Below are 11,484 nucleotides of genomic sequence, written 5' to 3'. Positions count from 1 at the left end.
GGTTATGTTTGACTATAAAGAACTTTTTTGATACAATGTAGAACAATTTTCCTAGCTTTTTATGAATTGCATTCCAAGTCTCTTGTTATAATAGAAAGGTGAAAAATCTTTTGGGTGAATTCATTTATGTTACCATCAGACCTGGGCATAGAAGCTACTTGTTTGCAAAGAGTATTGACATCCAAAGCTTTTGTAGAAGGATGAGATCCTTAGCAGAATCTCATCCTGGGGATGGATTGAAAATTAAAACTGGGGAGGATTAAAATAAATAATAAACAATAACAATAACAAGTAATGGAAGTGAGATAATTAAAGCGAAAGATTTTGAAGAAAGTAGGAAAGATCAGATGATTATATGTGTGTATATATGTATATATAATCAATTTCTAATTGTTTCTATGGCATTAAGCATGTTCTAATGCCAACTTGAAAAAACATTTTTTTAGAAAAGCTAGTTCTAAAGGTTAAATTCGCATAGATTTTTAAAAATTTCATTCAATTTTTTAAAAATCCTTACCTTCCATCTTAAAACCAACTTTTGGTTCTAAGGCAGAAGCATGGTGAGGGCTAGGCAATAGGGGTTAAGTGACTTGACCAGGGTCACCCAGCTAGGAAGTGTCTGAGGCCAGATTTGAACCCAGGACCTCCCTAATCTGGGCCTGATTCTCAATCCACTGAGCCACCCAGCTGCCCCCCTCAGTTTGTTCTTAATGATTTTCCAAAGCAGGTATCTGGTTCAGGCTGAAGCAAAAAACAACAAAAAGTAAAAGAAATGTAAATTCCTTACTGTAGAAATTCATAATTAGATATCCTTTATATTAATAACATTTGAATCATCCTGGGTTTGAGTTAGCTCTCATAATCTGACCTAACTATTGGCAATGCAAATTTTAATGACTGTCTTAAATTGTATTAAGATCTGTTTTAAAAGTAATTTTTAGGGAAAGATGCTATTAGTATGATCTGGACCAGGAAAAAGCAGATCTGCCCAAGGAACTGCTTTGTGGACCAGCATGACTCCAGATGGTCTAAAAGATGACAACAATAGAAATGATGAAATTTTGAATCTTGGGATATAACTGACTGGATAGTGTGTGTGTGTGTGTGTGTGTGTGTGTGTGTGACATATCCCTTTCATGTTTCTCCCATGCACCTTAATTTTATTTGTGTATAACACCCTTGTGCCCAAAAGGGAAGGGTCCCTAATGGCTCCCTGTCCATGTATCTACCAACCACTTTTTAACATCATGTTGAGAAACACCTAAGCATCCTAGTTCAGTCCTCCATGTAATGTATAGCCATCTTATTTGGGGTGCTTCATGGGGGAAATTAGGGCCCATTTTCCCCAAAAAACAGAAGGGGGAATTGTGAGAACTTATCTTTCATATACTGTTTTAAATATTATAATAGGGCTCTAGAGTAGAAAGACCCTAAATCAATTCCTGTATATTAGAAAGAATTACTGTATATTTCTGTGTCTGAAGTCTGGGTCAGAGATTCCATCCAGTCTACTGCTTTTTGCATTTTCTTTGTCCTTAGGAATCCCAAAGAATGTCTTCCTTTTAAACAGAATGTGTTTAATAAATGAAGGGGATAAGGGTTCTTTTCCAATATACATGCAACTTCATCTGCCCACATGTCACCGTGAGGAAGGGTGGAGGGTTTGATCAACCATCTCTTAACTAGCTTGTTCTTGATTAGAAATGTCTTGAAAGGTAGGGGTTGAAATAATGAACTCCTAAAATTCTGTTTATTAAGCTGTTTGACTCAGTTTCTGGATTGGTGGTCATTCAGGAGGACCATAGACCTATATGGCTCTTTATTAGTTATGATGCTGGGCTAACCAATAAACATACATTTTCTTTTTATTTAGAATATTTTTCCACAGTTACGTGATTCATGATCTTTTGCTCCCCTCTTCCCTCCCCCCCTCCCAGAGCCAATGAGCAATTCCACTGGGTTATACATGTAACATTGCTTAAAACCCATTTCTATGTTATTCATATTTTCAGTAGAGCGATTCTTTAACATCAAATCCTCAGCCATACCCCATTGAACCACATGATTGATCCTATGTTTTTCTTCTGTGTTTCTGCTCCCACAGTTCTTTCTCTGGATATGAATAGCGTTCTTTCTCATAAGTTCCTCTGGATTGTCCCGGGTCTAGTCTATTACATTCGATAAACATATATTTTCAATAAATATTCTTACCCAAAAATCTGTCCCTCAAGATAATTTTAAATGTAACAGACACATGTCAACCCAAAGGAAATGGGATCTCATTAATTGCCCATAGGGACTTACTTGACCTTTAAATTTCCTTTCCTCTTTTCTGAAATTCTACTTCCTGAATTCAGATTATTTTCACAAAAGAATCTGGACATCTGCCCAGAGATCTTGGAGACAATGCATTTTTTAAAAAACAATTTTCTGGGATGGGAGAAAGTAAATGCCCAGTCTTTCACTTAAAAGAAAAAAAAATCTAGTTTAGCCTGGCCTCTGTGGATTTGTCCAGTTTACTTTGTGGAGGTTATTTTACCCTGATTTATTACACTGGCACCACTCTTCCATGCCCCCACTCGGTTACTTGATATATAATGGATCCATTATACTTGGGCCATGTACCAGTGTTGTCACTGGTCTAGGTCAAAGCCAACTTTTAAATCATTGAGTCTTGATGAGCCCTCTAGTGGCCGGTCTCCAAGTGGGCACTGCTGATGAAGTAGCCTCTTTAAAAAGCTAGGTTCACTCTGGTCTACTAGGTGCTGAGTTGGAAAGACCCTCAGAGGCTGCTTAGTCCAACCTGTGAAACAACTAGTGGTGCTGTGGAGAGAATGGACTAGGAGTCAGAAAGACCCACATCTGTGGCCTCAGGCAAGTTGCTTAACCTATCTCTGCTTTTCTTATCTATAAAATGAGGATAATAGTAGTGCCTACCTTTGAGAGTTATTGTTATAGGTTAGGGCAGAGATGGTGCTGTGGCTAGAGCATGGGCCCTGGAGACAGGGAGTCTAGAGTTCAAATCTGGTCTCAAACACTCTCTGGCTGTATGATCCTGGACAAGTTACTTTACTCTGCCTGCCTCAGTTTCCTTATCTGTAAAATGAGTTGGAGAAGAAAATGGCAAACCGATCCAGTGTCTCTGCCAAGAAAACCCCAAATGGGGTCACTGAGAGTTGGACAGAACTAAACAACAAATGGGGATCAAAAGATAGCATATGCCCTTAAAGCATTATCTACATATTGATGGTGATGCTCAGGTTTAATCCTTCAATTTCTTGGGGAAAGATCCTGAGCTTAAAGGAGGATCTTCATGTCTACCCAGGCTAATCAGTCAATTAATATGAATTCATTAAGTACCTGCTGTGTGCTCAACCAGTGATCCCTGGTGATCCTTAATTCCTCAGTGCCCCAGATCCCTTTCTATGACTGCTTGTGGCAAAGCAGATGCCAAAGTACCATTCATAAAGGGAGATAATTTCCTCTTTTTTGAATTCAAAGTCTGGATGAACGCTAAGTGGGTATCTTACACTGTTGGACTAGATAACTGCCAACATGCTGGCCTAGCCTCAAACTGGGATTCTGCATAAAAAAATGGAAATCACAGGTCTGGTTAAAAAAAATATGTTAGGCACTGTGCTGGGGGGCTTTGAACCCCAAAAAGAAAGCAAATTAGTTCCTGCCCTCAAGGAATTTATATTCTTTCAAGAGAGACAATTGCACATATAAAATATACTAAAACATATAAGATAAATACAAAGCAACTTGGGGAGAAAATACTAGGTGGGTCACTTCTCCTCCCTGGGACTCAGTTTTATCATCTGTAAAACTGGGGTTGAATTACATGCCTTTTCTGGTTCCTTCCACCACTAGCTCTACGATTCAGAAAAACTGAGCTTAAATCTCTAGTTAGAATCATTAGTTAAAATAGAAACCTACCATATGGTTTGCTTCCTCTCCCTGGTGACCAAAAACCAGGTAAACTAGAGCCCACCCCAACCTTGCCTTGTTTCCCATCTTCCAAAGTGATCTGAGGACATGTTTCTTGCTGCTTACCACAGCTCTTAGAGACATATATTGAGAGCAATCAGTGATGAAGATTGCTGGAGATGTGGGAGAAACACCTGTTTTCAGCTTAAGGGAGAGGGGACTAGCATTTTAAAATGTGTTGAGGGCCAAGGAGGAAAAAGGAGATAAGACAGAAAGATTTATAAAGCTCCAAAATAAGTTGGATCTGTACATCCATGTAGGCAAGACTAAATGGACAAAAAATGTCTATTGCCCAGATTTCAGCATTTGGACAGGCACCCTTAAAAGCTTGACCCATCAGTATGTGTATCAGAACGAATAGTGCAGATGGACAGTAAACCAGGATTTGAACTGAGCAGGAGAAGAGCAGTTTGAATTGCCTTTGGGAAACTGCAAATCTCTGTCCTGCTTCCTACTCCCAACTTCCTAAAAAGAAAACAAAGGTTCATCTTTTTAGTATTGACACGCTACCAACATTGCTAAATCAATCAATCAGTCAACAGATATTAAGCACCTCCTTTCACCATATGGCAAGAAGATGTGGAATATAACTACCTCCAAGGAACTAAAGATGAGCATTATAGATGGGGAAAGGAAAAGATGGTGGGTGTGGGCCGGTTACAACATATCACTCATGGAGAATTTCAGAGAAAAGGAGTGAAATATATCATCAAAGAACTGTATGATGGAAAGAGAAGAAAGGCTGGTCATGAGACCAGGTTGAGTAAGGAAGAGGAAGGTAGGTGGCTCCAGACACCGAGCCTGGAGATGGTAGGTCCTGGGTTCAAATCTGACCTCAGACACTTCTTAGCTGTGTGACTCTGGGCAAGCTGCTTCTCCCCAATTGCCTAGCTCTTAGCTCTCTTCAGCCTTGAGATTAATATCAATTCTAATGTTAAGAGTTTAAAAAAGTGAATGGGGGGGGGTAACAGATGAACTGCTAAAGTGTTCCAATGGGGCCCTTTAAATGGCAGGAGGAAGTTAGGGAAAGCTTCTAGTGTTGGGTGGGTTCTCTATAGGGACTTTATTTACCAATCGGTAGGTACTTCTCATAGATCCATTAAGAGTATTTAAATATACCCAGTTTCTAGCACAGTGCCCTGACCTAGTAATGCTAGTTGAATCTTGAATTCAGGCATTCTTCTGGTTTGAGACTATGTATCCCTAGCTTCCTCCCTCTCACAGTATCTGGTGCATAGTAGGTGTCTGATGCTGATCAAGTCCACTGAAGCATGCTACCTATCCCTTGATAGAGGAGGGAAACATTTATTGTCTACCATGTGCCAGGCACTGTGCTAAGTGTTTCACAAATATGGTCCTCACATGAACTGGGAAGCAGATGCTATTATTATGTTACTCATTCTTACAGTTGGAGAAACTGAGGCAGAGAGGGGTGAAGTGTTTTTTGCCTAGGGTCACACAGCTAGGAAGTATCTGAGGCTAGATTTGAACTTAAGTCTTCCTGACTCTAGGCTTACAGCTCAATAACACTGGGTGGCCCAGCTGCTGCTTTTCAATTCAAGCATTGAGTCAATCCTGAATTTAGGCATTGTTCAGTTTTTAGCTTTGTATCTTCAGCTTCCAGGCACAGTGCCTGTCTTCTCTTTAGATGCTTGTTAATTGGTTGATTGATTGTTTGGAAGAGACATAAGCTTCCACTCTCCCTCCCCCATTTCAGTTGTAAAAGAGGAATCTATGATTCTTTAAGCATGGAGGGATTTTGCTGGACCCCAGTCCCTCTTCTCTTCCCATCATACAATTCTTTGTTGATATATTTCGCTTCTTTTTTCTGAAATTCTTCATGAGTGATATGTTGTAATCAGCCCACACCCACCATCTTTTCCTTTCCCTATCTATAATGCTCATCTTTAGTTCTTTGGAAGTAGTTATATTCCATACTCCATTGCCATGTGATGAAGTGCCTAGCACATAGTAGGTGCTTAATATGTGTTTACTGACTGGCTGAATGGCAAGCTAACAAATGTTGATCAAGAATAATCACTCAGAAAGGTTAATCTTAGAGCAAGGGGGATATGGGGACCCCCTTCCCATTTCTCTAGAGCTGAGATACTACAGATTTGGACTGATCTACAAGAATCAGCAGAGTATACTCAAGAAATGGTTCTAGGGTGTTCCAGAAAAACTCAAACTAGTTGGGACTAAGTGAGCATTCAGACAAGGGTGAGCCCCTGAAATTGCAAAAAACTATAAAAATCATCTCCCACCTACTGGGTTGACCTTGAAATTTCTTTCATAAAAGACCCAGTTTTTTGTTTCTCAAGATGTTTGTTTCTCAAGATGAAGCCAATGGGGACGTGGATTGAGTACCAGACATGGGGTCATCAGACACCTTGGTTGAAAAATATTTTGGCTCCAACCCTTTGTATTCCCAGCTCTGTGGGTTAATCAGTGTTGTTGGGGGGAAAGCCACATTCAGCCTGCGCTTCCTGAGATTACACACTGCACCTGTGGCACCTGTACAGTGTCACATACTGGGGAAGGAACTGAGCTTCAAAGCTCCCCTTAGTGCTGATGAGAACCCATCAAAATCTATCTCTACCCTGAAATCTAGGTTCATCTCCAATGATCAGCTCATCAGTGTATTGACACCTTAACATATTTTAATTAAACTTAATTTCTTAATCTGTTTTACCTTGTTAGTCCAAAAGAGAAAGAATTTTTCTTTCAACACCTGGATCTTGACACTTGCCAGCTGTGTGACTAAGAGCAAGCCACTTCTAAGCTTGTTTCCTCTCCCCTCCTTTCTCTCATACCTCAGTCTCCTTTGCTAGATTTTCATCTAGGCCATACCCATTAACCCTGGGTATCCTCCAAGGTACTTCCTGGGCTCTTTTCTCTTCTCTTTCTATACTATTTCACTTGGGTGATCTCACCAGCTCCCCTGGATTCTATTATCTTCTCTGTGCTGATGATTCTCAAATCTACTTATCCAACCCTAACCCCTCTGATGACCTCCATCTTGAATCTCCAACCGTAGACCTCTTAAACTCAACATGTCAAAAATTGAATTTGTTATCTTTCCTCCCAAATTCTCCTTTCTTCCTAACTTCTCTATTGGTGTTGAAGGTACTAACATCCTCAGCCACTCACTCAGGCTCACAACCTAAATGTCATTGACTCTTCACTCTCTCATCCCCTATATCCAATCTGTTGCCAAGACCTGTTGATTTCGCCTTTTCATCATTTGTCAAATATACTTCCATCTCTCCTTTGATGCTGCCACCACCATGGTACAGACCTTCATCCTCTCATGCTTGGACCATTACCACCTTCCCATTCTAGTCCATCCTTTACATAGCTGTCAAAGTGATCCTTTTAAACTCCAGGAGCTCTCTCGCAATTCCAGGACTAAATATAATATCTTCTCTTTGTCCTTTCATAACCCCCCTCCCAAACTTTCCCAGTGTTCTTACATCTCACCCACCCTATCTCCCAGAGTAGTCTCCTTGCTGTTTCTCCAACCAGACATGCCATCTTCTGACGGAGCATTTTCTCCCTGATCTCTGCTCTTGAGTTAAGTCCCAGCTAAAATTCTGCCTTCTTCAGGAAGTCTTTCCTGAATCCCCTTGGTACTAATGCCTTCCATCTATTGATTATTTCCAATTTATTCCTTCTATAGCTCCTTTGTTCATAGTTGTTTATGCTCCTATCCCAACCCCATTAGATTATGAGCTCCTTGAGAATAGAGACTGTCTTTTGCCTTTTTTTGGTATTCCCAGCACTTAGCACTCTACCTGGTATACAATAGGCACTTAATAAATGTTGGTTGACTAATTCCAAAGCCAATATTTTTACACTTAATTTTAGACAGAGCTTACCTGGTTTGCTTGAGTTTTCCTATCATTGTTGGATTGTTGCTATTTTTTCTCACTGGTGATAAGTAACATTTTTCTAGAACTACTTAAATTTCAGAGGGTCTGCCAAGATTTTAACTACAGCATAAGTTAATATTGCTTGAGCTGCTTGGCTGAATTTTTAGAAGAGTAGAAAGAGCATTGGCCCTGGAGTCAGAGAGCTTGATTCAAATTCTAATCCTGCTAATTTATTTTCTGTGTGAAGTTAAGCAAGTCCCTTTATTCTCTGGGTTTCAGGCTTCAGTTTCACAGGATCCTAGACTGCGATGGTCCTTGGAGATCATTAGCTATCATTTTAAGATGAGAAAACTGAGGCACTGAGATTTTAGTTGACTTCCTGAGGATCACCTAGCTCAGTGGTTCCCAAACTTTTTTGGCTTACCGCCCCCTTTCCAGAAAAAATATTACTTAGCCCCCTGGAAATTAGTTTTTAAAAATTTTAATAGCAATCAATAGGAAAGATAAATGCACCTGTGGCCATCACCGCCTCCCTGGATTGCTGCAGCACCCACCAGGGGGCGGTGGCACCCACTTTGGGAATCACTGGCTTAGCTAGTAAGTGCCTGAGGTGGGATTTGAACCCCAGCTTTTCCTCTGTTTCTTACTCTACACTGCCTCTATCAAATGAAGGAATTCAACTTTTGCCACTTAATTACATGCATGACTTTGAACGAGTCATTTCACCTCTATAGGATTTAATTTCCACATCTGTAAAATGAGAGGGTTGGACAAGTTGGTTTTTAAAGACCCTCCTGGTTCTAAATCTATCCAGAGATTTCCGCTGACTAAAGTATGACCATGAAGTTGAAGGTTTTATGGGATGGGCAGCATGTTTTTGCCAAAGGTCGGTCTCTCTAAGTATGGCTACATTCCCACCTAGTTACATATAAAGAACAACAGCTTTAATTATACCTCCCTGAAGATGTCTTTCTGGAATCTTGTCTTTCTTGGACATCCATAAAAGGAAACAGACTTTAACCCCAATTTCCCTCATTTACTTGACACCAGTACCATAAAAATATTAAGAAGCAGCCCTTATATATCAGAACAGTGAAAAGGTTCATGTTATTTCACAGGAGAGACTGTGGTTGAAGGAAGTCAGTTTCCCAAAGGTTATCAAGGTAAGTAGAAAAGCTTTGAATTGCCTGGAAAGAAGAAGGATAGAAAGAGAGGTTACAAACTAGTGATGAGGCTGGGGGAGTGGGAAGCTTTACCCTGGAATGGCTATCTTTGAGTGGGGGCTCAGAAAGTGAGGATGTAATAAACAGAGGCTTTCTGATCTGATTGGGGATTTTACTACTGTGGAAACTCCTCCCACTGATAAAGATCTGTCTTTGATTTCAAGTCCTAGAGAACTGTGCTCACATGGTTAAAAGTATCGTTTCTCAGCCTTTTGGCTAAGATCAAGTGCAGTATTAAATGATTAAAAGTCCTGTCCAGGTTACTTAGAAAATAAAGGTTTAACAAAAAATGGAGTGGGGGGCAACTAGGAGGCACAGAAGACAGAGTACCAGGCTTGAAGTTGGGAGAACCTGGGTTCAAATGCAATCTCAGATATTTCTTAGTTGTGTGACCCTGAGCAAGTCACTTAACCCCATTTGTCTAGTCCTTGCCTTTTTGTCTTAGAGTTGTTACTAAGACAGAAAGTAAGAGTTAAAAAAAAAAAGTCTTGCCCTGAGTCATCTATTCTCTGTACTAGGCTGCTTCCTGATGAGTAGTTATACTCTGGTTTCATTATCTGTGTGACCTTGGGCAAGTCACTTAAATTCCTCTGCGCCTTGGTTTCCCCATATGTAAAATGAGAGAGATCGACTACATGGCCATGGGCATAGATCCTTGGCCCTATAACTAAAGTGAGGGCTCCCTTGGTGTCCTAGAATTGTTCATTTGTTTAACAGAACCACTCTATGCACAGCAGAGTCTTTGTTAGGTCCTGGAAGAATGAAGAATTCGTGCTAAAGAAGCCATAAACCGGGTAACTGTCCTGGAAAAGCAGGTGCTCCTGCTGGTTAGAATGGATACGAATGGGTACAGCAGTTAGACCCCAACTGCCAAGCAATGGACGAGCAAGTAGAGGTGGGGAGAAAAGAGCTGAGTGATGGAGGAAAGAATGTTGGTCCTGGAGTCAGAGAGAGCCAGGCTCCAGCTACACCTCTGACAAATAGTGGTCGGATGACCCTGGGCAAATAATTTCACATCTCTCTAGCTCGGTTTTCTCATCTGCAAAATGGGAATAGTGGTGCCTTTAATGTTGAAGGCCAAATGTTATAAAGATATATAAAGATATAAAGATAACTTTTTGGTGAACTTTATAAAGTCTGTAAACTTTATATAACTTTATAAAGTTTTGTAAACTTTATAAAAAACAATATATAATACCCAAATATGTGGATCATATTTCATGTATGTGTGTATATGTGTGTATACACATGCATATGTTTATGTGTATGAATGTATACACGTATGATAGGAATTGGATCTGTGATTTCATTGATATAAGAAACTTCCAGGTTAGTAGGAACTCTTATGGGCACCTTCTCAGCCACATAAGTTTGAGAGAGTTGCTTAGAGCACTGAGATGAGTGACTTGGCCAGGGTCACATAGTATGTCATAGGTGAAAATTGAACTGAGGTCTTCTTGGCTCCAAAACTTACTTTCTGCCTTTTCTTTATCTACTCTACTACAGAACTGTCATAAGGTTTTTTTGTGTGTGTACATATATGTATGCATGTATATAAACGTGTACATCTGTTGTGTGTGTATGTGTATATGCCTATATTTCTATATGTAGTGATACAGATTTTACATTGTGTGTGTATATTATGTGTATAGAGGGAGCTTGGTGGCATAGTGGGTAGAGCACTGGGTCTGGAATCAGGAAGATCTAAGTTCAAATCCAGCCTCAGACATTTACTAGATGGGTGACCCTGGGCAAGTCATTTAACCCTGTTTAAGCAACCTTGTTTGCCCGCCAGAGAAGGTTCCTACTCTGTAAAATGAGAGAGAGAAGGAAATGGCAAACCACTCCAGTATCTCTGCCAAGAAAAGCCCAAATAGGGCCATGAAGAGTCAGACATGACTGAAATGACTCAATAATCTCAGCAACAAAAATTGTGTATGTGAGAAAGAAAGAGAGAGAATGAGATTTTAAGAGAACTCTTTTCCATTGGAGTTCAGTGCCTTGCCTGTAATTTAGTCTTTTCTTTTTCAAACCCTTTCCTTCCATCTTAGTATGAATTCTAAGATAGAAGAGAGCCAAGGGCTAGGAAATCAGGATTAAGTGACTTGTGTGGGGTCACACAGCGAAGTGTCTGAGGCAAGATTTGAACTCAGGACTCTGGATTCTAGGGCAGGCACTACCTAGCTGACCCATTTATTACCTTTAAAGAGTTGTCCAAAGCACTGAGAGTTTGAGTTGCTTAGGATCACACAGTCAGCATTTGGCATAGAAGTAGTTTGAATATAAGACTTCCTGGCTCCAAGGCTGACCCTTTATATACTTTTCCTCTCTCTCTCTCTCTCTCTCTCTCTCTCTCTCTCTCTCTCTCTCTCTCTCTCTCTCTCTCTCTCTCTCTCTCT

At 40.3% G+C, this 11,484-nt stretch overlaps 1 protein-coding gene across 1 annotated transcript in view; it reads left to right on the top strand.

The window, feature by feature from the left end:
- Positions 1-8,958: 8,958 nt before the first annotated feature.
- The window catches only part of TMIGD1 (transmembrane and immunoglobulin domain containing 1), a 23,207-nt gene continuing 20,681 nt past the window's right edge, over positions 8,959-11,484 (top strand). The window contains exon 1 of the mRNA XM_044676303.1: positions 8,959-9,025. The gene's annotated coding sequence lies outside the window, so the exon portion shown is untranslated. The remainder of the gene's footprint in view (positions 9,026-11,484) is intronic.

Source organism: Gracilinanus agilis, chromosome 4 (genome assembly GCF_016433145.1).
Source record: "Gracilinanus agilis isolate LMUSP501 chromosome 4, AgileGrace, whole genome shotgun sequence".
NCBI lineage: Eukaryota > Metazoa > Chordata > Mammalia > Didelphimorphia > Didelphidae > Gracilinanus > Gracilinanus agilis.
Note: the sequence above shows the minus strand (reverse complement) of the source record. Positions and strands in the feature narration are given on the sequence as shown.